The 13,187-nt window shown below is 37.8% G+C and overlaps 1 long non-coding RNA gene across 1 annotated transcript in view; it reads right to left on the reverse strand.

Moving 5' to 3' along the window:
• Positions 1–210: 210 nt before the first annotated feature.
• Positions 211–13,187, reverse strand: part of LOC124384762 — a 30,898-nt gene continuing 17,921 nt past the window's right edge. Inside the window, exon 5 of the long non-coding RNA XR_006925576.1 lies at positions 211–373. This is a non-coding gene — a long non-coding RNA (uncharacterized LOC124384762). The remainder of the gene's footprint in view (positions 374–13,187) is intronic.

Consider the following 13,187-nt stretch of genomic DNA (forward strand, 5'->3'; position numbering starts at 1 on the left):
AATTTCGACTCCGTAGATTCAGTTCAAGGAACTCGGTTCAAGACTTTATTAATGTCAAAATAAAGGTATAAAGAGTCGATTCACTGGTTTTGGTTCAAATGAGTCTGAATCCATAGATTCACTGAAAAATGACTCGATTCCACAGTTCCGGAAAAATCTGTAACATAAAACATTCTGTCTCCTTAAAAATATTACTTTAAAAACCTTTACTCTGTTTGTGCAAAACCAGCAGGTGGTCAGAAAGTTCCTTCTCTGTTCCTGGGTTAGTTTGAGGGGTTCACCTCAGTCAGCTTCGTCTCCGTGGTTTGGCTCGTCATCTTACATCATCGTCTCATTGTAATGAACGGTGTTCCAGCATGAAAAAACCCCTGACCTGCATATATACAGACAATAATCAGTTCCCAAACATCTCAACATTCACTGTTTCTAGTTCAATAACAGAACAAAAAGCATTCGTCCGCCTGCAAAGACATTTCCATCACATGACCCTAACCCTAACCTTAACCCTAGAAGCAAACTTTCTGATTCCGTAGCATCTCTGGATGGTGTTTCTGTTTCAGCGTGTACAGCAGTTAAAGATCTTGGTGTGATTATTGACTGTAGTCTTTCCTTTAAGGCTCACGTGAATAATATCACCAGGATCGCCTTCTTTCACCTTAGAAATATTGCTAAAATTAGAAATATGATGTCGTTACAGGATGCAGAAAAACTAGTTGATGCTTTTGTTACTTGTAGATTAGACTACTGTAACACTTTACTGTCTGGGTGTGTGAGTAAGTGCAGAAATAAGCTTCAGTTAGTCCAGAATGCAGCAGCAAGAGTCCTCACTAGATCTAGGAAATATGACCACATCACTCCTGTTTTAAGAAGTAGGCAGTAAAATACATGAAAAGTCCTGGTGAAAAAAGATGTTTGATGACTGTTCTGGCCTGCCAGTAATAAACAATGGAACTGAGAGGAACACTGAGATTCATCTACTCACCTCATCCCAGTGCAGATACCTGCTGAGCAAATCTAATGTTTCCCCGTGCTTTCAGTTTGCTGACTATGTGAAGGTCTCGGCATAAAGAGCCGTCACGAGACAAAACACTTGGCCATGCTGTCACCATCATCATAATCAGTTTGGGGGCATCAGGAAAGTCTGCAGAAAAAAACAAAACGTTACCACTGTTTAGATAAAATACATCACCAACAACAAGACACAATTGTCTTCTCTCTCTGTATGTTTCTTACTTCAGGGTAGAAAACTCTTAGTGAGGAACATCTCTTTTACTCCATCACAAGTCTGCACATGCAACAACTGCACTGTAACATCATCACTTCTACATGAGTTCTTCTACAGCTTACCGGTAAGTGTGCCATTACTGCCACCTAGCGGATAATTTACAAATACACTCATCATGACAGGTAGGTTCAGACCTGTATTGTATTGTATTGTATTGTATGTTGTATACTCAAAGAAACACTGGAACAAATAGAAGACAGAAAAAGAAAAAGGGGGAAAAGAAAATTACTGTAAATTGGTTTTCATAGAACATGTATGAATTTGAAGCAGAAGTCAGAACAAGAAAAACACAGGTAGGAACTGAAACTCAGACCCCACTGTAATGTAGAACACAAACACACTGTATGACATTAAATTAGTTTTACATTTATTAACAACATCCCGACTTCCCAAGCCATGGCATAATGACACCAGACTCTTTCTCCAAATAATTATAGAGGATCCTCACATACACAAAGCTTCTGTGTCTAAACTGCAATTTGTACAACAGGTAAAATTCTTGGGGCATCTGATATCAGAACAATGTAAAACTTAAAAGACAAAAAAAAAAAAAGCCAGGCAAAATATCCCTGTGCCCAAGGAACAGCTCATGTATTTCCTAAGAATGTGGTTGCAGGAATTTTCAAGAAACTTCCCATTGGAGTTATACAGAATATTTAGGTATTAACAGGAATGGAAAGAAAGTTGGAATTTACAGAATTGCAAGTTATCCTATAACAGGGAACTTAAATGTAGTTAAAAAATAACTTGCTTGATAATCAACCAGATTGAATGCAGTTTCAGTTGAATTTCTACCTGCACATTCATCAATCACATGCACACAGCACACTTACTGCAGGGCTCCTGAGACCGCACTACATGCACTGTGTTTTCTTCATGTAAACAATGAGTCACGCCTCAAAAAAGGTTAAAAACCACTGCCTTATGGGTAATAAAAGACCAATAATCAGACAGGAAGTCACTTATAGTTACTCAAGTACAGTAACAAAGTACATTTACTCAAACACTTTACATCACACACATACACACACACACACACACACACACACACACATGTTCAGCTCTGCTCGGTGTCTTTCTCCTTTGTCTCCTCGTCACCAGTCACTAAAACAGAGCACACTGATTAGTCCCATCAGCCACAGATCTGCTTCTCACCGCTCGTTTCCCCCCGGCTCCACCCTCCATTCACCAACCGCCGCTCGTGCACGCACCCGCTGCTCCATCCAGCAGTAGTGTTCAGGTGTTGTGAGGTGAATCCAGTGTTAACCCTGTCAGAATAACTGCTGAAAGATCATCCACTTTCTTGTGCCAATCCATGTGATTAATTATAAAGTACAGATGTTTAAGTGAATCAGGTTCTGCCCCACATTAACTGTCAGCTATATTGCTTTCAGAGCTCAAAATGAACAAAGCACTAAAGCTGCAAGAAAATACCTCAACTTCAGTTTCTGTCAAATTCCTTTTCTTTAAGGACATCAAACATCACTGACTTTACTAAAGTGGATTTCAAGAAAAAAAATGCCATCATTGAATGCTCTCTGTGATGAAGAGACATTAGACATGATTGAAATTCAAAATCTTTATTAATTTAATAGTGTTTATTGTGTCTCGCTGTAGTAAAAGTGTTCAGACTCTCTGTTTCTCTTGTCGTCTTCTTTTTTTTCTATTTCTCCTTTTCTCCTCATCACCAGTCACTAAAACAGAGCACACTGATTAGTCCCATCAGCCACAGATCTGCTTCTCACCGCTGCTTCCCCGGCTCCACCCTCCATTCACCAACCGCCGTGCACGCACCCGCTGCTCCATCCAGCAGTAGTGTTCAGGTGTTGTGAGGTGAATCCAGTGTTAACCCTGTCAGAATAACTGCTGAAAGATCATCCACTTTCTTGTGCCAATCCATGTGATTAATTATAAAGTACAGATGTTTAAGTGAATCAGGTTCTGCCCCACATTAACTGTCAGCTATATTGCTTTCAGAGCTCAAAATGAACAAAGCACTAAAGCTGCAAGAAAATACCTCAACTTCAGTTTCTGTCAAATTCCTTTTCTTTAAGGACATCAAACATCACTGACTTTACTAAAGTGGATTTCAAGAAAAAAATGCCATCATTGAATGCTCTCTGTGATGAAGAGACATTAGACATGATTGAAATTCAAAATCTTTATTTATTTAATAGTGTTTATTGTGTCTCGCTGTAGTAAAAGTGTTCAGACTCTCTGTTTCTCTTGTCGTCTTCTTTTTTTTCTATTTCTCCTTTTCTTTTGAATGTTTTCTTGTCTCAGCTGAGCAACAATTTCCTCCCATCGCCTCGGACTCTCATATAATGATCTGTTTTATTCTCTGAAGTCTTCTTTTCTTCCTCACAGAGATTCTGGGTATCCTGGAGCCCCCTGTTGGTCTGAAGCTGTAAGTTGTTCCTCTCCTCTATGTCAAGTTTAGTTTTCTCTCTTCGTCCTCTTGTTTTTCCTCAAAATCCAACGTGGGCTCAAACTGAGCAACACGTTCCTCCAGTCGCTCTTTCTCTCTGATCAAATGATCTCTCTCCTGCTCTGCACTATTTTTACTTTCTCACAGTGATTCTGAGTATCCTGGAGCTCCATGGTGGTCTGCTCCAAAATAAACTCAAGCTGAGCAACATGTTCCTCCACTTTCTTTTGTTCTCTTGTCCAGCTCTCTCTCTCACAGTCTACAGTTTTCTCCAGTTCCTCATTGATTTTCAGGAAGACTGGAGCTCCATGGTGGTCTGTTCTAAAGTGACCTCAAGCTGAGCAACACGTTCCTCCAGTTGTTTTGTTCTCTCGCCCAGCTCTGGCTTCTCTCAGTTATGTCCTGTTCCTGCTGCTTTCGCTCAGAAGCCAAAGTAGCCTCCAGCTTTTGCACCGTCTGTAGCAGAATGGCTTTCTTCTTTCTCTTCTGTTATCTTCTATCATTAGAAGAGAAAATGCATCCAAGTCTTTCTCTACTTTCTCCATGTGTTCCAGCTTCTCCTTCATTTCAGCAATCTGCTTAGTTTTCTTTTGTTCTTCTGCTTTGAAAAACTCTCTCAACCTTCTGAAGAGCTCCATGTTTATGCCTCTTTACTCACAAGCAAAAACCTTGGAAATGAGAGAAACAGAGACGCATTCCCAATTATAGACGTTGCCTTACTGTGACGTCACAGGCAGATGCCCGCCCTCCGTCTGTGACGTAACCCGGTCTCTCTTAACCTGACACTATGCGCATGCGCACATTACAGAGGTAAAGAGCGGATAAAATATCATGTCTTCACAGCTTTTCTGTTGTTCCTGAGAGAAGAGCGATATTACAGTCATAAATAAGATAAAAACGGCTGTAAACTGTGTATAAAGCGAGTGAATCCGAGTTGAGAACCGGAAGTTGACCGGAGTGACTCTATGAATGTTGCAGAATCATAAATGACCAGTAGGTGGCAGTGTGATGTGTATTAGAGCTCACTGTCACAGCAGGTAATTAGAAGTAGTGGAGCTCTAATGACGTCATTAATAGCGAGGACAAGACACACAGCAGTTTGGGATTCTTTTATTGACTTTATTGATTAATTGATTTGGAGTATGATTGTGTTTCTGATCAAAGTAAGTTCATGTGTATGGAGTAAAAACAACCTGTACATTTCTCACTTCCAGACAGTATTATGAGATGTTCATCTGCTGGAAGTTCATGTTTAATGCTGCATGTTTTATAGGATTTATGAGCTGGAATAAATGTCCAAACACCTCAATTCAACACATCAAGTTATTAACTGAAACTAATCTGAAATAAAACTTCAAAATATAAAGAATCAAAATAAAAACTATCAGTACATTTAAAATTATAACAATAAATAACAATAATAATAATATTATTAGTTAAATGCAGTGCAGTATTAACGCCTAAATATTTTAATTTTAATTAACTTTAAATACACATTTATATATTATTATTAAATACACAATACAATATTATTTTATGAAAGATTAGTTACCAGAAATAAAATAGAAACATACACAAGAATTTCATTAACTACTTGCATGATCCATGTGGAACAAAGTTAAAAATTCTTGTGCATATAATAATAATAAATATTGTGAATGTGAACAAACATTTAGCAGTAGTTTGAAAAAAAATATGCAAAGATGCAAATAATGTGTTTATTGTGTGTGTGTGTGTGTGTGTGTGTGTGTGTGTGTGTGTATCAGGTCAGTCTCTGAGCATAAGCACTGAATCACTTGGAATTTACTCGGTCAATAATAAAAACTCTTTGCTATAGTTGTGAGGTGACTGATACACAAAGCCATGGAGCAGTTGGACACTGGGGAGACAATCAGATGAATGAAAGTAGAAAATGTGATAAAACCCTAAAGTTTATTGTGAGATTTGAGTCGTGATCGTTCAGATGCACAGTGTAGCAGCAATGACACAAACTTCACTTCACAACAAGAGCAAAAATACATGAATGAAAAAATAAATGAACTTAAAATTCATCAAATGGAAAAAAGATCAAATTTTATTTAAACTTTGGAGAAAAAAATCTTATATTCTGTTATTCAGTTCTCTCATACTAACCACTGGATGTTCTACACGGCACCTCATGGTAAAGACTCTCTGATGACAGGAGACTCCACCATGATGCCGAGGCGATAAGAAGATCAGTAACATCCTGACACTGAGTTACAGTACAGTGGTCAGGGTCATACAGAGGTTTTCCAAGACGTGTTCCACTCAGAACAGACCTCACAAGGGTCCATCAAAGAAGTCGAGTCCTCGTGCTGTGCGTCAGGTGCAGAAGCTGCTTCAGAAAACAGACACACGAGTGCTGCAGCATCGCTTTAATCACTTCTTATTTCAAGAAATCTTACCAAGTGTAATTATTTTACTGCACTGGCAAATCATTTGACTTGTTTCTAGTCTGTAGAGTTTCTTCTTAAATCATGCTTTTATTTCTTTATTTTGACGGATATTTTTTGCAGTGGACGCGTCATAATGTGTGCTGTGTGTTTTTATCTCTGACCACCGAGCACCATAGAGTGAATAAAATGTATTAATATTCTTCATTCATACAATTCGTACAAGATGATTCATACAAATCAATACAATTCATTTTAGAACTGTATTAATAGTGTAAAGAGTAAAGTTTGAAGTCATCGAGGATGTAACACGACTTTAAAAAAGAGCTGGAATAAATAGAGTGAGAACAGCAGCCGCTGCACAGACTCCAGATCACACACTCTCATACAGTATTTGAAAAGCACTTGTATTCCTCTCAACCGAGAACAGAAAGCTGAGGGTACATTGGGAACAAGTTTCCCAAAACTGTATAGTTGTAATCTGGAAAACATATTGCCTGAATCATTATTTCTGCTCATTTATGCTGTGCAGATGATTGTGTGGATCCATAGGGTAGTGGTCGTCACATCTGCTTTACACACAGAAGGTCCTTCCAGTGGAACCATGCAGGTTGCAAACATGAGTGAGGTTTATATATTACTCACAAATTGTTACTCAATCCTGGAAATAAATAAACAGTTTTGCATGTTTTGCATTGTGGTTGAAACAGAAATGGAGGAAAAGCATTCCAAAATTAGAATGAGAGACTCAAGGGCATGGCTCCACTGGGGGTCGAACCCAGGACCTTCTGCGTGTAAAGCAGGTGTGATGACCGCTACACTATGGAACCTGCTGCTGAGAAGGTTGATGTCTAATGTGCATAAATAGAAACATATCTCTCAAAATCTAACTGGAAAAATATAAATTAAACTTAGAAAACTCACTGACTTAAATGTCACAATCATCTCCACTGTTTTGAGCATGAGCTTTATGAGAGTCTCCTCACTGTTCACATAAGGCTACATAACCCCTACAGAGAGACTGCAGGAGTTCATGTCTCATAGACCTTTTTCTCTGCTTCGATCTTGTCCAAAATCACAGACAAAACGTCTCTGCTAAAGACTAAATAAGACGAAAGAAAAGGATCATCCAATATCCAACTAAATCACACATGTCCTCAAATCATGTATATAAAACAAATATTAAGGAGTTAAGACTTGACTGTAGACCAGGTTTAGGAAAACTATTAGACTTAGATTTAGAATTAGAACATCAGGGCACTGAATTCACTTTTACAAATGAGAAAACTCAAATCCACAGCTAAACAATAAAGTTGTTTGAATTTTGTGCACACTAAATAAAACAGAAGATAATAACTGACCTTGTTTACACAAAACACAGATGTGACCAATTTTTCCTCATCTGTCAGACCAGGAAGTTTACAACTCCTTTAAGTAGTGCAGAAACCCAGTTAGTAGATAATAAATCATAACTGGCATCATGAAGAGTTTCCAATGCACAAGCGATGAGGGATTGTGTTTTGTTGTGTTTGTGCTGTGCAGCATCGATTCGAGGTCTTTTAGCAGTCGTGGTTGTGACGTGTCTGATGCAGTTCTTCATGGGTTCTGCATATAAAATAAATAAATAAATAATAGAACAAAGCTGCATGTTTTATCTCTGCATAATGAATACAGTCTACAATCTGATCATTTCTGTACATGTTAAAGGTGTGTTGTGTAAAATAATTTACTAAATGAAATGAAAGCTGCTCAGATCACACTAATGATATTATATGTTTATTTGATAAAAGCGTATCATGCAGTAATAATGTGCTTGTATAGTCTTACACACTGAAGACATAAACATCAACACTATAGATACCTTTAAGTGCCAGACGCTGGTTTTCAACACTTTCATTCCTGTGGAAAAGAAAAATTCTTTATGGTTATGAATAAGAATATTTTTATGGTTATGTAGAGAATCCATCATGCAATACTCTGTGTACCGTGTTTCTATATAAATGATGTACTTAAATAAAGTACTGGGTTAAAAGTCTCATGTATCATGTATGTATATTTAACATTTTATGAAGATATCATTAACATGTAGATTTCTACAAACATTTATCTGAGAATATTTCTGGTCCTTTTCTCCTCACAGATGTAAAATAGACTCAGATTTTCCATCCACATGCAGATCACCAGGTCGCTGTCGCTTTTCTTTCCTTTTTTATTTCTTGTAAACAAAGCTCAGTTATCACGAGCTGGAAAGAGCTGCATTCCACTTCCTGCCAGGTGCGTCACAGTGCACGTCACGCGCTCTTTCACCACTAAGAGCTTCTAAAGATGAATAAAACTAAGAACTCGCCCACACGGGGAATAAAAACCTCCCATGTGTCGTTAAAATCCTGCACTCATTGGTTACATTTTCTATGGAACTGGCTGAAAATAAAAGATTGGAAATGAAAGGTGGTGCAAAGCAAAACATCACCACAAACACCTGCAGAGTTCAGTTGTATCACTGATAAGATTCTTCCTGTCTTTGTCTTTTTTTAGTGGTTACTCTCATTTGTTTTTTTAACACTATATTCTACCAGCCATATTTATTTTTTACCACCAAGATGTCATTCTTTATGCAAAAGTTACTCTAAAACAGATACAAACAAAAGACCAAAAATGCTCTACAGTATGTTGTTCAGTGGAACCTTATCTTTCAAATAAACAGGAATTTGCAGCAATTGTGTGTTTGGATGCGTTTGTGACTCGTTATTACAATTATAGTGTAAGTACTGTTTTTATGCATGTTGTTTGTGTGTATTGTTTACACAAATTTAGAAAATATATTCGTTATAAGCGTTCCATTGAAAAACAGTGATCTAAAATCGATGCTTGAGGCTTAGACCTTTAGAATGATATATAATTTATCATGATAGCTTATACCCCTTTTTATTTAATCTATTGTTAAATTACACCAGCAAACAGTGGTCACTTCAAGTGGCTGCTTTTGAACTGTAGGCTCCGCCTCCTCTGGTCAGGCTCTTGCTCTTCATTGGTCCTTTTTTCCCAGGTGACTCCACCTACATATAGTAGAGAGCTGAAGACAGAGCCAACACAAGGAGGGGGGAGTAGAAGAAAACAGCACAGACACGTAACAGCGGCATCCTGGTGCATGTTAAAAATAAAGTAACTCCATTACCGTTACCGTATGGTGCGTTACCTGTTACTTTTTTAAATGAATGAATTTGGCTGAAGTGTAGACTACAGTCTGACCTGTTTACAGCAGCGACGCAGTGTAGTATTGGAGGATAAACCACTGTAAACACAAAGAAGATGCACTGTGGGTGTGTCTCAGTTTATTCAGGTCTGTGCGGCAGTAATGGCGAGTCGAGGCGAGAGCAAGACGAGTTTCTCAAAGTGGAAATATGCTCATTATTTCACTTTAGTTGAGTATAAAGACAAAAACTTTTTAGTCTAATGTAAGCTGTGTCTTTCTGGTTTGAAGCTCGTATCTACTGCGATAGCAACACCTCCAGAAACTCCATGCCTGAGGAGCTAGAAGCTAGAAGCTAACCCGGTGTTCTGTTCTACATTGTTGATAGTTTTCATACTTCAGCTGTGAAAGGAACATTTTTAAGAGCTCAACACAACAGCTTTTATGATGCAGAAGCCACTTTAGTGTTTGATTGTGAATATATTATTCAGCTTGTTTTGTTATTTATTTCAGAAATGCTTGTGATATATTCAGTTTGTGCTGCTCTGACTTTAATAAAATAGTGTTTAAAAATGACTTTGTGTTTAAGTCAGTTTTGTGTTTGTAGACCATAACACATAAAAGGGCATTAATGGGAACATTAAAGAAGGTTCTTTAAAAAAGTAACTAAAAAGTTAGTTTTAACAGTAACGCATTACTTTTTGGTGTAAATAATCAACAAACTAATTGAGTTACTTTTTGAATAAAGTAACGAGTAACTGTAACTAGTTACTATTTTTTATTAACCAGCACAACACTGGTGATAAGTATAGTATATTTAATCAAACTCATGTAACCTATTTACTCAAGTATAATTAAAATAATAATAATCAGTTAGTAATAAATAGAGTAGAATAGGGTCTGACTAATGTTATGAGTGTGTAGGAGAAACAAAAACAAGGCAGACTTAAGCATGTTTATTGGGAAAGAAGAGTTTGTGGGCCATTGCTGCTGCAGAAGACATGGGTGAGCAATCAGGATCAGACTCAGGGGAAGATATGGGAGGATAATAATAATGATCAGGTGAGAGAATGGGGGAAGTAGGAATAATCAGTAGGGGACCAACATGAAGGATAAGGAGGAGATGGTAGAGTTGATGCAGGAATGAGGGAGTTGTCATAGTCTTCATTGTCGGTCTGTGTCACCTGATGATAAACAGCAGAAGGGTCAGACTAAGTCTGTGTGCCCATATTACGTGTAAAAGTATTCTTCACGATGTGAACAGCTTCTATTCTCTGGAACAGCTGGAGTAGAGAGATGTTTAATAAATGGAGCAATCTCAGTGGTGAGGGAGAAGAGCTGAAATTGACGATACTGTCGGAGGAGAACGCTTCTAAGAGCTGTCCCAGAACGTCTGTGAGATGGAGCTGAATAAAAGAAACCAACAGAGATATGATGTAAAAGGGTGAAATCACAATGACTAAATATAAAAATGTATATGTTCATGTGGGGACAAAAGTAACAAGATTATAAATCAGGGGTCACCAACCTTTTTGACACCGAGAGCTACTTCTTGGGTATCGACTAATGTGAAGATCTACCAGTTTAATACACACTTTTGAGATAAAAAATGTGCTCAGTTTACCTTTAATTATGTTATTATTAATAATTAATGATATTTATCTATATCAGGGTGTCAGACTTAATTGCACAGGGAGCCAAAACTCAAAGCACACTTTAGGTTGCGGGCCGAACAGGATAAACATTTATTGAACACACTAAAACAATGCTTTTTGAACATAAATATTAATAAAAACAGACAGAAAAATTATTCCAGAACAAATAAAATTCAACTTTAAATAACCTAAAATATTTTGCTCTCCATAAAAATATATCATCAAAAAGATCATTCTGAGAAACCAAGAGCAATTGGAGAAACATGAAGCTCAGCTGAGGGCACTTTGGGTTTTGACTATGAGAAACAGCAGAAACAGAAAGCTGAACCTCTACAAGCCCAAAGAGTCGCAGAAAATCTCTGAGGAAACAAAGATTCTTAGGTGAGGAAGAGAAATGAGGATGGAAACCGAGAGTGACTGGAGGAAGCTGTACAGCTGTTCAGCAATATGACTTCAGCACTAGAGAAAGAACTATTTATTATATTAATTTTAATAATTCAGTCCATTCAGTTTGGTCAATTCAGTTTAAAAAGATTCGATTCGATGATTTTGACTCCTTAGATTCAGTTCAAGTGACTCGGTTCAAGAGTTCAGTTCGGTCACTTCTATTCAGAACAATGAGGTCGACCGAGTCTGAGTCCATAGATAGTTCAAGAAATTTCCTTTCAGCAGTCTCTCAAAAAGAAACCAGCAGGTGGTCAGAATGTTGCTACTCTCGGGTCAACTTCCGGATTGTGCGTAATCTTCCCTCTGTAATCTGTACATGCGCAGAGTGTGTGTGTGTGTGTGTGTGTGTGTGTGTGTATGTGAGAGAGAGAGAGAGAGAGAAAACTAAAGTGAGTGACATGATGATGTCACCGACAGAGGGCGGGGCATCTAGGTGTGATGTCACAGTGTGACACGTATATATAATTCAAAGCGTGCTTTTGTTTCTCATTTGTGAATTTACCAATTGTAAGTAAAGAGACACTAAAATTGACAACCACCAAACAAACCAACAGCAGCAAGAAGCAGCAGCGATTAGCAGCAACTAAAAAAAACATTACAAATCCTCTTCTATTGAACATTTCTTCATACAGGTACCTGGTAAGCCGTCTAAATAATTATGGCAGAATATTGTAGATTATTTAGTAGAAGACTCGAAAAGTACAAAGTAATTATTTAGTGACATTAGCATGGGCAACTAGCCGGCTAGCTAATCTTAGCTTTTATAGTTTAACTTTTTATATTAATCCAACAAATTGACCTAATATTTAGTATAGAATCTATTAGATACAATGAAGTAGCTTAATTTAACCTATTTATCCCATATTTTAATCAAACTCATGTAACCTGTTTACTCCAAGTATAATTAACATAATATACTAATAAATAGAGTAGAATAGGGTCAGACTGGGACTACAATTTTAATAATCCTTGCAGCCGTGGCATGTTTTATCTGTTGTGGAATTCCTTGTCATTGTTTAGACAATACGTACAGCTCCCAGTGTATAAAATTACAGGTGAAGAGTCTTCTACAGAAAACATCTCCACAGATATGGATCAAAACATCTATGTGGATTTGGATGGAGGGATTATGGCCCTAGTCGATGAGAAAAAATGACTGTAACAAACGTTTCCTTATAACTAAAATCACTAAACTCTTTCTACGCTTCAATTCTGAGCCTTTGATTATATCGTATATAAATCATGTTGTTGTTGTGTGTATTTTATGCTGTGTGCAGGAACATGGCAGCTGGTGAACATAGGAGGCTTCTGAAAGGTATGCGTCTGCATCAAGGCACGTGTGCCTACATCAAAGCATGTGCTGAGGGGTATCGCTTCAACTTTGACACCTTTAGAGCTCCCTGCGATGCTTGTTATTTACTTGTTCTTCTAAAGAATTGCTTGTGGTGCCTGGAGCAGCCCACCTGTCCTTTAGGTGAACAGTGCCATCATTTACCCGTAAATGGTTCAGGTTTCCTCCAGAAAAGGACGAATTTGTTTGGGAAACTGATGCGGACCCGTTCAGACCGGTGATGGACATTCTGCACCATGCTCTCCATAAAATATATCATCAAAAGATCATTCTGAGAAACCAAGAGCAATTGGAGAAACATGAAGCTCAGCTGAGGGCACTTTGGGTTTTGACTATGAGAAACAGCAGAAACAGAAAGCTGAACCTCTACAAGCCCAAAGAGTCGCAGAAAATCTCTGAGGAAACAAAGATTCTTAG

The sequence above is a fragment of the Silurus meridionalis genome, chromosome 4 (assembly GCF_014805685.1).
Source record: "Silurus meridionalis isolate SWU-2019-XX chromosome 4, ASM1480568v1, whole genome shotgun sequence".
In the NCBI taxonomy this organism is placed as follows: Eukaryota; Metazoa; Chordata; class Actinopteri; order Siluriformes; family Siluridae; genus Silurus; species Silurus meridionalis.